The sequence below is a fragment of the Nicotiana tabacum genome, chromosome 4 (assembly GCF_000715075.1).
Source record: "Nicotiana tabacum cultivar K326 chromosome 4, ASM71507v2, whole genome shotgun sequence".
Taxonomy (NCBI): domain Eukaryota; kingdom Viridiplantae; phylum Streptophyta; class Magnoliopsida; order Solanales; family Solanaceae; genus Nicotiana; species Nicotiana tabacum.
In genome coordinates, this window is record NC_134083.1 from 142252754 (window position 1) to 142266569 (window position 13816).

Sequence of the window (13816 nt, forward strand, 5' to 3'; positions counted from 1 at the left end):
CGAGATTTGTGAGTTGTAAAGCCAATTGGTTGTCTATTATCATTAAACTGTTGCCGTTCTATTTGGTATTGTATGGGATTTTCATATGCTATGACGAATGGTAACATTACTTCTCCTTCCGATGTTACTCTTGTTGATGACAAAGGAAACTCTTCTTCCTCTCGTCCTACTGCTTTCCATCCTGATGACTATACTCACCCGTGCCATCCTCTTTATGTACATCCGTTCGATGTATTAGGAGCCTCTCTAGTCTACACTCCTTTCGATGGCACTAGCTATGGAAGTTGGCGTCAAAATATTCTGATCGCCCTATCTATGCGCAATAAATTGAACTTTATAAATGGCACTACTGAAAAACCACCTGTTGGTTCCCCTGTAGTCAGGCAATGGCAATGTTGTAATGATTTATTTGAATCTTGGCTGACCAATTCTCTCACCAAGGAGATTTCCCGCAGTGTTGAGTATTCAGAACTGGCCAAAGACATTTGGCGTGAGTTAGAGGAGAGATATGGTATGGCTGATGGTGCTAGAATTTTTGAACTTAAAGAAGGAGTTATCTCACATGTCTCAGGGTCCTTTGGACATAGCCTCTTACTTCAACAAAATAAAACAACTTTGAGATGAAATAGCTTCCATTTCTGTTAATCACCTCTCTGTATGCACATGTGGGGGAAATAAAAGGCTTAGGAAGAGCAGAAGGTATATCAATTCTTAATAGGGCTCAATGAGACTTACCTTCTAGTCAGAAGCAATATCTTGATGATAAAACCCCTTCCATCTATGAGTACAGTTTATGAAATTCTACTAAGTGATGAGAAACAAAGGAAAGTATCTTCCACTTCTCAGTTTCCTTCAAACTCAGCTTGTTTTATTGCTGGAGTGTCCAAGCAGCCTTTCCCTTCCAAGGTCACTGTCAGTCCTTAGTGGTCCTCTATCATTTGTATGTACCGAAAGAAACTAGGGCATTCTATTAAAAAGTGCTACAAGCTACATGGTTTTCCTCAAAATTTCAAATTCACTAAAGGTAATGCACCTAGGAGAACTATAACACATGTTGAAGTTTAATCTCCTGTTAACTCTGATGAGATTGGAAATGCTGGTGGTCCTGCCATGCATACTGAGTCTGAGCAGCTTTACACTTTGCATGGGTTGACGAAGGATCAGTACTCTCAGTTGATCACTTTGCTTCAACAGTCTCACCTCTCTGCTTCTCCTACTACTCCAAACCTTTTGGCTTCTGCTAATTTTGCTGGTAAGTAGAGTTACCAATATTGGTTCATTAAGTTTGTCTCCTGATCTTACCCTTCATAATGTTCTTTATGTCCCCAGCTTTCAACACAATCTTATTTCTATTTATAAGTTAGTTGAAAAGCCTGGTGATATAGTTCAATTTACCAACGCTGGCTGTACTCTATAGGGCCCTTCACTGAAGAAGCCAGTGGTGCTAGGTAGACCAGACAATGGACTTTACAAGCTGTTTCAACTTCCTGCAAATTCTGGTCCTTTGTGTTGTCATTCTACTTTACCCACTATTTTTTCTTGTTCTATTCCCTATAATCGTTCCTCTACTGAATGTCCTAGTGCACCTAGTAGTCATGCAAGCTTGTCTATTGATCACACAAATATAACCACTGATGCACATGTAAATACAGTGAATAAAGAGGATGTTGTTTGGCATTACAGGCTTGGGAATTTGTCTTTTTCCAAAATGAAATCTGTTTCTACATGTAGTTCATATTTATCTTCTAAACAATCTTTCTATTGTCCAATTTTCCCTTTAGCCAAACAAACTAGATTACCATTTCGTGATAGTTCAATACAATCAACTGCCCCTTTTCAATTAATACATACCGATACTTGGGGACCCTACCATGCACCAACATACACTGGATCCAAATAATTCTTGACCACAGTTGATGATTATACTAGAGCTACTTGGATGCATCTCCTAGGGTCCAAAAGAAATATTTTTGATATGTTGAAAGCCTTTATTGCCACGGTAGAGACTCATTTTCACATTAAGGTGCAAACTGTAAGAAGCGATAATGCATTAGAATTGGGGTCTAGTCTTTTTGGTTCTCAATATTTCTCTGCTAAGGGAATTGTGAATCAAACCTCTTGCCCTCATACTCCTCAACAAAATGGAGTGGTGAAGAGGAAGCATATACATTTGCTTGATACTGCTAGGTCTTTACTTTTTCAGTCCCATCTTCTCATTAGATTATGGGGTAATTGTGTCTTGATAGCCACCTATTTGATCAACATGTTTCCTTCTCCCCTTTTGTCTCACAAAAGCCCTTTTGAACTTCTTTATGGTAAGCCTCCTTCCTACTCACATCTTAGAGCCTTTGGCTGTCTCTGTTATTCTACTGTGCCTAAGCTTCATAGAGATAAATTCTAACCCAGGGCTGTACCATGTGTGTTTGTGGGTACCCTTTTGCCAATATAGGCTACAAGTTGTACAATTTGGAGTCTCATTCCTGTTTTGTTTCCAGGGATATAGTATTTCATGAACACATTTTCCCTTTTCTCAAGACCTCTTCTGTCTCTTCTAGTATGTGTCCTTTCCCTTTCTCTGCTTGTTTTGATGACTTGTTTCCTGCCTCTCACCCTGTTCATGCTCCCTCCTTGGGTGTAAGCCCTATTCCTTCTTATTTTCCTTCTATCTCTCTTGCTTCCACTTTTTCTGTTCCTTCTGTTTCCACTCCTTCTTCCTCCTCTTCTGCACCTTAATCTTCCTCATCTCATTCTCCTGTTTCATCATCTCCTTCTCCTGCTTCTCCTCATTTGAGAAGGTCCACTAGGGAACAGAAATAACCTGCCTATCTTCAAAGTTATGTCTGTAGCTCCTCCTCAGGTGAATCCACCTCTGATCCTCCACCTCCTATTTCTAGTCAGTTGCATGTTCTTGAGCCTTCATCTTATTCTCAGGAAGCAGTTGTTCCAGAATGGCAGGCTGCCACGAGAGCTGAATTTGAGGCTTTGGAAGCTAACAACACATAGGAGGTTGTCCCTCTGCCTCTTTGAGAAGGTCCACTAGGGAACAGAAATAACCTGCCTATCTTCAAAGTTATGTCTGTAGCTCCTCCTCAGGTGAATCCACCTCTGATCCTCCACCTCCTATTTCTAGTCAGTTGCATGTTCTTGAGCCTTCATCTTATTCTCAGGAAGCAGTTGTTCCAGAATGGCAGGCTGACACGAGAGCTGAATTTGAGGCTTTGGAGGCTAACAACACATAGGAGGTTGTCCCTCTACCTCTTGGGAAGAAGCCTATAGGCTGCAAATGGGTCTACAAGGTTAAATATAAAGCTGATGGTAGCATTGAAAGGTATAAGGCTAGGCTAGTGGTTCGGGATGATACTCAAGTTGAAGGTATTGATTTTTATGAAACTTTTTCCCAAGTTGTAAAAATGTCTACTGTCAAAACTCTTGTTGCTGTGGAAGTAAAGACGGGATGGCCCCTATTTCAATTGGATGTTAATAATGCTTTCTTGTATGATGACTTGGTTGAGGAAGTATATATGAGGCTTCCTCCTGGTTTGTCTGTTTCTTCCCCACCTTCTTCTTCCCCTTTAGTGTGCAAATTGCAGAAGTCTCTTTATGGTTTGAGGCAAGCATCCAGGCAATAGTATGCCAAACTATCGCAAGCATTACAGTCAAGAGGGTACCACCATTCTTTCAATGACTATTCTCTATTTACTAGGGGTTCAGGTGATTCTTTGGTTACTATAGCTGTGTATGTGGATGACATTGTCTTAACTGGGACTGATTTGCATGAGATTACTGCTTTAAAGTACTTTCTACATGACCTATTTAAAATCAAGGATTTGGGGCTGCTTAATTATTTTCTTGGGATTGAGATGCTATACACTCCATTCAGGGTTTTCCTTCATCAGAAGAAATTTATCAATGATTTGCAAAAGGAGTTTCATTGTGATGTTTGTACCCCTACTGTCTGCCCTCTTGAATTGAATGAGAAATTAAAGGCCTCTGTTGGTGAGCCTTTTCCCAATCCTAAAGTCTACAGAAATCTCATACGGAAGTTAAATTTTTTCACTCTCACCAGGCCAGACCTCTCACTTGTTGTGCAACACCTTAGCCAATTTATGCAGAAACCTTGTGTTCCTCATATGAAATCTGCCCTCCACCTCCTGAGGTATCTGAGTGGTACTTCTGATCCTGGGATTTTTCTTAATAACTCCTCATATTTTTCTGTTCAGGTTTATTGTGATAGTGATTGGGGATCTTGTCCTGATAGCAGAAGATCGGTGACGAGTTTCTGCATCCTGTTAGGTGGCAGTTTGGTTTGCTGGAAATCTAAGAAGCAGCCGGTTCTCTCTCTTTCTTCAGCTGAAGCTGAATATAGGTCTTTGAGCAAGGTTGTGGCAGAGGTTACATGGTTAGCTAGACTTTTGGTTGACTTTGGCATTACTGATCTCTCTTCTATTCCAGTTTATTGTGATAACCAGGCTGCAATTCACATTACTAAGAACCATGTGTTCCATGAAAGGACCAAGCATATTGAGCTGGATTGTCACTTTGTTCGCACCAAGCTGGCTGATGGTTTGGTTACCCTGCTCCATACTTCCAGTTCCACTCAAATGGCTGATGTATTCACCAAAAGTCTGCCTGGTGCTGCCCATCATTCACATTTGTCCAAGTTGGGGTGTTTTATCACACTCCAACTTGAAGGGGGGTGTTTGGATAACAGAGTGTAATGCTGATGTGGGCTAGTCTTGTTAGTTGGGTTGTATCTTATAATTGGGCCTGGCCCAATTTGTATTTATGCTTTCATTTTTAGATAGTTAGTAGCTTAGTTAATTTGGGTCACTACCGGGTCATATATAGTATGGGCACTGTCTCATTTGTACAGATAAGAGAAAAAGATTTCTTCTTCCAAAATAATATCTCCCGATTCTCTCTAAGCTCAGTATAAACCTTAACCATTGTTGCTCAATTCGAGCTTTAATTTTGCATTTCTAACAACCCATTTCTGATGATAGCAATCAGCACTTTGCAATCAACATCCTTTATTACAAAAAAAAAAAAAGATATGATGGTTTAATTTGGTTTATTATTCAGTAAACAGATACAATTGATTAGTTTCTTTTTGCTATAAAAAATGATCCAAATTAAATCACGAACCCCCCTAATTTAAGTTTGGCACTGAGAGAGTATAATTACTTAAGTAATAGTATGTGTTAAATTACTTTTTTAATACATGTTAATTATCATTTAGAGTATTTGCTCGGCCCATTAAAAATTAGTAAGAGGTTACTTTGATTTTTGTATTATTATCTCATTAACATTGTGTTCGATGTAATCCTTTCACAAATGCGCAAGTAAAGTATAGTTCTGGTTGTAGGTAACCGCATGTGTAGATGAGTTATAGAATAGGAGAGTTCCATCCAATTAATTAATTTTCTTTTGTAATTGGAATTACGGATAACGCGAAACCATATTGAGAGGCCCTTAAATACATTCTATAAAACTTTTACACTAACAACAAAATTTGCTTTTTAAATAACAAATTAATTATTTAAGACAAAAAATAGTGAATTTTATTTTTTTTTAAAAAAACTAGGAAGAAGAGCACAAAGAATAAAGTGGTAGATTATCAAATGTTGAGGTCCAGAATTCAAAGTGAAATTTTTGATTTGGCTATCATCACAATCAAGAAAAAGAAATAAACGTACATAACATAATAGCTTTAGTTTTGAGCATTGACGGTGTCAAAAATATTTATTCCTTCCGATCGATTTAAACGATAATTGTAGTTCATTCTATTAATTAGTAGCACGTATTGGTGAATATCTAAAATAAATTATAAATAACCTAATATAATATGTTGAACTACACTAAAAGAAAAGTGGTGCATGAATACTTTTGTGTTCATGCAGTTTCAGAGAAGATTGTAAAAGAAATTCATTATGTTGTCGATATATATAACTTAATTACTATATAAAAAAGATAAAATTAAAATTGAAGAGTGAAGCAAATATACTATTTAATGAGTGAGAAAATTATCATAATTTATTAATTTATTGGTATAAAATAACTTCAATCAAATAATAAAAAAATATATTGTAACACTTTTCTTTATAATAATTATTTATATAAATTAGGTAGTATAGAGTAGTAATAGTAACAATAAGAGTTCAAGGTAAATTTGGGGCCTTCAAATTTTCGGGGCCTAAGGCAATGGCCTCACTGGCCAAGCCTTTAGAGCCGCCCCTAATTGGAATTAATAAGGATTGAACATGTTTTTGACTTTAAAAAAATTCCAAAAACAATGTGACGGAAATAAACATGATAGCTATTTTTACCCTCTATAATTGAAAAGGTTAAAGTTGTTCAATCCCAGAATAAGCAAATGCATGTGCTTTCTAGTGTATTAAGCTATGCTATTAGTACTTAAAAGGTTGCAGAAAAATGCAGATGCATCAACTAACCAATAGGAAGTAATATTTCCAAAAAAGTATATAGCTACGTCCAAAGCAACTTATCTGAGAGTATGGGTGAGATTTTATTTTTGCGCTGGTTTCAAGCACAATATCATAGAAGGGATACTAAAAAAGCACCTAATAGTGTATATAGTAAAGCGTAAAAAAAGAGGGAGGAAATAGCTTTGTGTCTACTGAAGATATGCGTAGATAACTGAACTTTTCAATTCTGGTCCCTTGTGATAAAACTATAGAGAAGCGGGACATAGCCTTCTGTCTGATTGCTCACTTAATCTTCCCAGTCAAATAACACGTATTTTGGAAACTAAATTATTATGAAGAAAGACCTGGAAAGTATTTGATGTTTCTCCGGACGTTTATGGTGCTGTCATTTTCTGTAGGATGTTGCTCTGGCGATTGTTTTGATGAGGCCAATTCCTCTTGGTCCAATAATGGAGAAGCTATCGTTGACCCCTGAAAAATATGGAACAAGTCGTAAATTTTATGTCCAGACATTGGATGATCGTGCTCTTTCACCCGATGTCCAAGAAAAGCTTGTGAGGGAAAACACTCCTGAAGGTGTCTTCAAGATCAAAGGCAGTGACCATTGTCCATTCTTTTCCAAGCCACAGTCGCTGCATAAAATTTTGGTTGAGATTGCTCAGATTCCATAGGAATGTACATAAGAAAAGAAGCCAGAGAAGATCTTTTAATTCTTAGGAAAAATAGCTTTTGTTGGTTCTTTTGGAGGCTGTACAATGTGTTCCATGAGCCTGTTGGTTGTATAGAAGAAATTTAGTTAGGTTGTCATGTTCCATGTTCATTTTCATACTTAATTAGTTTCATTCATTTCTTTTAAAGCATGAAATACATTTGGTTATAGTTATCCAACTTGTAATATTCTTCTATCCAACTTGTAAAATGCTATAGAGGCATGGAATTTAAGTCAAAATTAGATGAGGCTCAAGGGATCAAAAGCTTCTTTATGAATTTGGATTTGAATTGAAAAGATTTTGGAAGCAACTTAAGAATGCACAGCATTTCCATGGTATCCTATTACAAAGTATCTACAATTCCATGTGCAATAACAAAGGAAAGCTAAGTAACAGTTGGCCTCTTATTAAAAAACACTACAAACGCCAAAATTCTTTTGGAAGCTAACATAAGGTGTTACTACATATACATTAATAAATGCTCAATCATACATCTACTAGAATAAAGATTTATGGAGCTAGTTGAAATGCTTCGTTTGGCTCCAACATCTCGTAACATGTATCTTCCAATTCCATCCTAGACAACCAATATAACTGCTCTTCATAATCTGCAGCACAACCTTGTTGTCCTTGTCCCTTCTCAAAAGCAGCCACTTCAGAATAGTGTACGTGCACTGAATTATCAGATACCGACTGATCAACATTGAGCATGTCCGTGGCTTCAGCAGGATAAGTCGCCTCTGTAGGTTCCATTGTTGCTGCTAATCGTTCGGCAATATTCACCTCTACATCAACCTCGGGCACATCATATAACATCTGATTTTGTTCGTCGTATTCCTTTCCATCCCATTGATACAAGTCATCAGGCACTTGTAGTTCGGGCACCTCAAAAGTAGTCCCTTCAGTAGGTTCAACACTATTATTCATCACCATTGATTCCACAGCCTCATGTGATTCTTGAAAAGCCATCGTTGCAGAGTAGTGTTCCAAATGTATTTGAGACATATCAGCCACTTCAGAATATTCAATATGCGCTGTATAAGTCGGCATTGAAGGATCCAAATTGGGCATGCATGTGGCTTCAACAGAATGTTGCCCCCAAGTTGTATAAGTCGCCTCTGGTTCTACTGCTGCTAATGGCTCAACTGCTACATCAACCTCGGGTACACCATCTAATATCTGATTTAATTCGTCCAATTCCTTTCCATCCCATTGATACAAGTCCTCTGGCACTTCTAGTTCTGGCATCTCAAAAGTAGTCCCTTCAGCTGCTTCGTCAACACTATTATTCATCACCATTGATTCTTGAAAAGCCATCGTTTCAGAGTGTTCCAAATTCTTGCACATATTATAGTAATCCTTGCAATTCTTAGTAGCCAACAAGCCATCAACAGAACTCGTTACCTCATCAGTTCCATCGGAAATATTATTCAACGCCGTGATTGTGGAAGTTTCGGATGAACTATTAACGTGCTTCAGGTTCTTGATAGCGCAGAGAACATAATCTCTACGCTCTTCGTCGAACTTGTGAAGAATAACCTTAGAAAGCTTGTACTCCTTCATCAGCCAATGTCCGTCTTTCTGATCTTCAGGGTAAAACTTTTTATTTTTGTAAGACAAACACGTCTTGGATCCAATATTAACCACTGAAGATGTGTTTCCCATATTTTTGTAGTGAACTGGTTTGTCCTTGGCGTCCTGTTTCCAAGTTCCCTTGTTTCCGACAGAACGATGATACCTTGCGTTGCTTTTCTTCTTCAGCTTTGTGATGAAATAGCGATAACTGGTGCTGTCCTCATCATCACCACAGGGTACTCCGTTGTCGTAAATCTCCCAAGGTTCTTGTTTGCCATAGACATCAACGTTAGTGGTAATAAAACCAGAATCATGCATCTCTTGTCCAGCGACGAATCTCAACAAGAACATAAGTCCTTCTGAATCGGTGGGACGGAAACGGAAACCGTCCTCGAGCTTTAAGTGCTGATCCATGGAATAAACTCAACAAGAACGTAAGTAACTTGCTTGTTCAGAATAACAATGATTGAAACAGAACAAGGAAGAACAAGAATAGTATGAAAGAATGTAATAATTTGCATCTGAGAGGCAGGAAGGGAGAGTTTATGAGATTTTATAGGTTTTGTTTAGGAACTTAAGTGAGCAACAAGTAGGTTCCGTTGGTTAGTTATGTTTCTTCCACCCAAAGTAACAATATGGTAATTATTTTCATTTTTTACTAATAAATATGGAAAGTTTCCTAAGTATTCATGTGAATTTAACTAGGCACCAATTGAGTTTCTTTCGCTCAAAGTAACACTTTAAAAGACGGCTAATTTTTCTCTAAAAATAAAGGCTGTTCTTTTTGAAGAAAAACGAAGAAGAGAAGAAATCCTTTATTTTACAAACATATATGAAAACTTTTGACTTCAACGCAAATTAAAACACCAAATTGTGTTAATTCCAAAAGTAACTTAATATATCCATCTTACAAAACATTAGAGTTAGTCATTTTTGTGTTGAACAAAATTCAATATGGAGTTAATTATTTCTAGCTTAGTAAATATTAATTGAATTATCTCGTTGAATTTACTGTAAACTGGATGACTTTAAGAACATTTTTTCATGTGATTCGTTGTACTAATAAACTTTCTTTTTTTCCTTTCATTTCAGGAAACTACGTAGCTACTATTAATTTTAAAAAAAATTAGAGAAGAGTTGTGATGTAATACCGCATATTTAAGTTAGGGCCTATTAGTTATTTACTTAAATAAATAGAATTAAAAAAATGAAGATAAATAAATAAAACAAGACCAACAACAACAAAAAAAATAAAAATAAAAAGGGATTAGGGCCAAAGCCCTGTACGAGAGTAAAAGAAGCAAAAGGCTTAGGCATTGAAGCAATAAAGCTTCGGCAGAAGCCATTCAAAGGCAAAAGGAAAAAAAACCGAGTACCTAGCTTTGCAGATCAGAGAACAACAAGGTAAACTATATTTTCTCAATTCCTAACTTACTGATAGTTATTATTGGTGGGAAGGTATGAAGAAAGATGTTGCTAACTTTGTTTCTAGTTGTTTGACTTGTCAGCAGGTCAAGGCTGAGCATCAGCGACCAACAAGACTACTACAATAAATTGAGATTCCAGAGTGGAAATGAAAAAGAATTACTACGGATTTTGTCACCGGTCTACCACGAACCCTTAGAAGTTATGACTATGTATGGGTGATTGTCAGATCGATTGACAAAATCAGCACACTTTTTGCTAGTGAAGACTACATATAGTGGAGTAGGATATGCACAAATATTTATGAACGAAATTGTCAGAATTCACGGAGTTCCAGTATCCATCGTCTCTGATAGAGGATCACAATTTACTTCACACTTTTGGAAATCTTTTCAAGAAGCATTGGGTACATGAGTAGATCTTAATACTGCATTTCACCCACAGACAGACGGGCAATCAGAACGTACTATACAGATCTTAGAGGATATGTTGAGAGTTTGTATTCTTCAGTTTGGAGGTAGTTGGGACGTTTATCTACCTTTAGCTGAATTTGCTTACAATAATAGCTTCCATTCCAGTATTCAAATGGCACCGTACGAAGCATTGTCATTCTCCTATCGGATGATTTGAAGCTGGTGAGATTAACTTATTGGGACCCGACTTAGTACAAGAAGCTATTGACAAGGTCCAGTTGATCAGACAGAGATTACTCACAGATCAAAGTAGACAAAAGTCTTATGCAGATAAGAGAAGAAGAGATTTAATGTTCACAATTGGGGACAAGGTGTTCCTACGAGTCTCCCCTATGAAAGGTGTGATGCGGTTTGGGAAACGAGGCAAGTTGAGCCCCAGTTTATAGGACCGTATGAGATACTAGACCGAGTAGGAATTGTGGCTTATCGTTTCGCACTTCCTCCTGAGTTATCTTTTATTCATCCAGTGTTTCATGTCTCTATGCTAAGCAAATGTATATCAGACTCATCTCAGGCGCTTGAAGTACCTACTATACCGCTTGATGAGAAGTTGTCTTACGAGGAGGAGCCGATGGCTATTGTTGATAGACAAGTAAGAAAGCTACAATAAAAAAAAATTGTGTTCGTGAAAGTCTTATGGAGAAATCATACTATTAAAGAAGCTACACGAGAAACAGAAAAAACTATGCGAGTCAAGTATCCTCATTTATTTCAGTCTACAAGTACGTACCTGAGCTAAATTCGGGGACCAAATTTCATAAGATAGAGAGAATGTAAAACCGCATATTTTAGTTAGGGCCTATTAGTTATTTACCTAAATAAATAGAATTAAAAAAATGAAGATAAACAAATAAAACAAGACCAACAACAACAAAAAAAAAAAATAATAAGTCAAGGGGATTAGGACCAAAGCCCAGTACGAGAGTAAAAAAAGCAAAAGGCTTAGGCCTTGAAGCAATAAAGCTTCGGCAGAAGCCATTCAAAGGCAAAAGAAAAAAAAACCGAGTACCTATTTTCAGCGAAGAGATTTGCAGATCAGAGAACAACAAGGTAAACTAATGGGATCTGGCCGTTCGCCCCGGCAGTATGATAACACCACTCTTATGGGATCGTATTGTTCGTCTCGGCAGTATGATAACACCACTCTTACAAGATCGGGCCATTCGCATCGGCAGTATGATGGTAACACTATTCTTATGGGATCGGTGTCACGATCCGAAATTCCCACCTTTGGGACCGTGATGATACCTAACATTTCACTTGCTAGGCAAGCCAACGTTAGAATATAATTAGCCATTTTAACAAACTTTTAAAATTGTTTAGTAACAAAGAAACAAATGCGAAAATAAAGTCTGAAATAAGGTGAATAATCCATAATAATCGTGATGTCTAAATACCATCCCAGAACTGGAGTCACAGGTGCATGAGCTTCTAGAATAATATAAATAAGGGTCTGAATAAAATAAAGTTGTCTGAAAGGAAACACAGAGCTAAAATAAAGTAGACGGGGACTTCAGAACTGCGGATGTTGTGCAGTTATACCTCAAGTCTCCTCTGGGTAGCTGAAATCCGAGCAAGTCTATGGTACGCCACTGGGACCAACTCCGAAATCTGCACAAGAAGTGCAGAGTGTAGTATCACTACAACCGACCCTATGTACTGGTAAGTGCCGAGCCTAACCTCGACGAAGTAGTGACGAGACTAAGGCAGGTCGCTTACATTAACCTGTACGCAATTATAGTAATAACAACAATAATATAAATAAAACAATTATCTCATTTCAACATTTGAAACCAACTCGGCAGTTATAATCAATTATTATTCAATTAATTTTCGTGGCGGTGTGAAACCCGTTCCAACAATATAATTATTCAATAATTTTCATTGCGGCGTGCAACCCGTTCCAACAATATAAACTTTAATAAATCTGTTGCGGCGTGCAACCCGAACCCCCAATATAAACTTTTAATAAATCTTTTGCGGCGTGCAACCCGCTCCCCCATTATATTTATTTTTATTTCCATTGCGGCGTGCAACCCGATCCCCCAATATATTTAAACAACTCTTAAATATAATAAAAATACTCTACTAAATACCCGGTTCAATGAGAAACTATTAAGCATCAAGGCATACAATAATTATAATCTATTTAGAAATAAGTAATGACAAGTAACAATTAATTGTAGAAATCAAGGAGAAAATAGGCAATTTAATATTTAGTATGCTAAATGTCAAGTAGCAATTAAGTCACATAAATCAATTAAGCATGTAGCAATTATTGCAGGAATTCAAGAATTGATATTTGACAAGGAATATGAGAGAAACAATTATTATAACAATTAATTCGTGTCTTAAATAATTTAAGATGTTAAAATAATTAAGTAAATAATTAATTTGACAAAGTATAGGCACTCGTCATTCCGCATCTGCAGACGCTTGACCGCATCTGCGGTTTCCGCTTTTGCGAAAATGGGGCCGCTTCTCCGGGATGGGGCGCTTCTGCGGATAAGAAGCGGCTTCTGCGGCTTCGCAGATGCGGAAAAAGTTCCGCATCTGCGCACACTGCCCAACCCCTTCCCTTTCGCTTCTGCGAGCTCGCACCTGCGAGATAATTTTCGCAGGTGCGGTTGCATCAGTAGGCAGCAATTTCCCAGCTTTGTTCCAAGTCCAAATTTGATTTGTTAACCATGCGAAAGTTACCCGAGTCCGCCGGGACCTCAACCAAATATACTAACAAGTCCTAAGACATCATACGAACGTAGTCGAAACCTCAATTCATATCAAACAATGCTAAAACCATGAATCATACCCCAATCCAAGCTTAAAAAACTTAAGAATTTTCAACTTCTACATTCGATGCCGAAACCTATCAAATCAAGTCCGATTGACCTCAAATTTTGCACACTAGTCATAAATAACATAACGGATCTATTCAAATTTTCAGAATTAGATTCTGACCCCGATATCAAAAAGTCAAACCTTTGGTCACACTTTGGAAATCTTTAGCCTTTAAATTACTAGTTTCCGTTGAATGGTCATAAATTGAGCTAGGGACCTCCAAATTAAATTCCGGACATACGCCCAAGTCCCAAATCACGATACGGACCTACCGAAACTATCAAAATACTGATCTGGGTCCATTTGTTAAAAATGTTGACCAAAGTCAACTTAATTGAGTTTTAAAGTT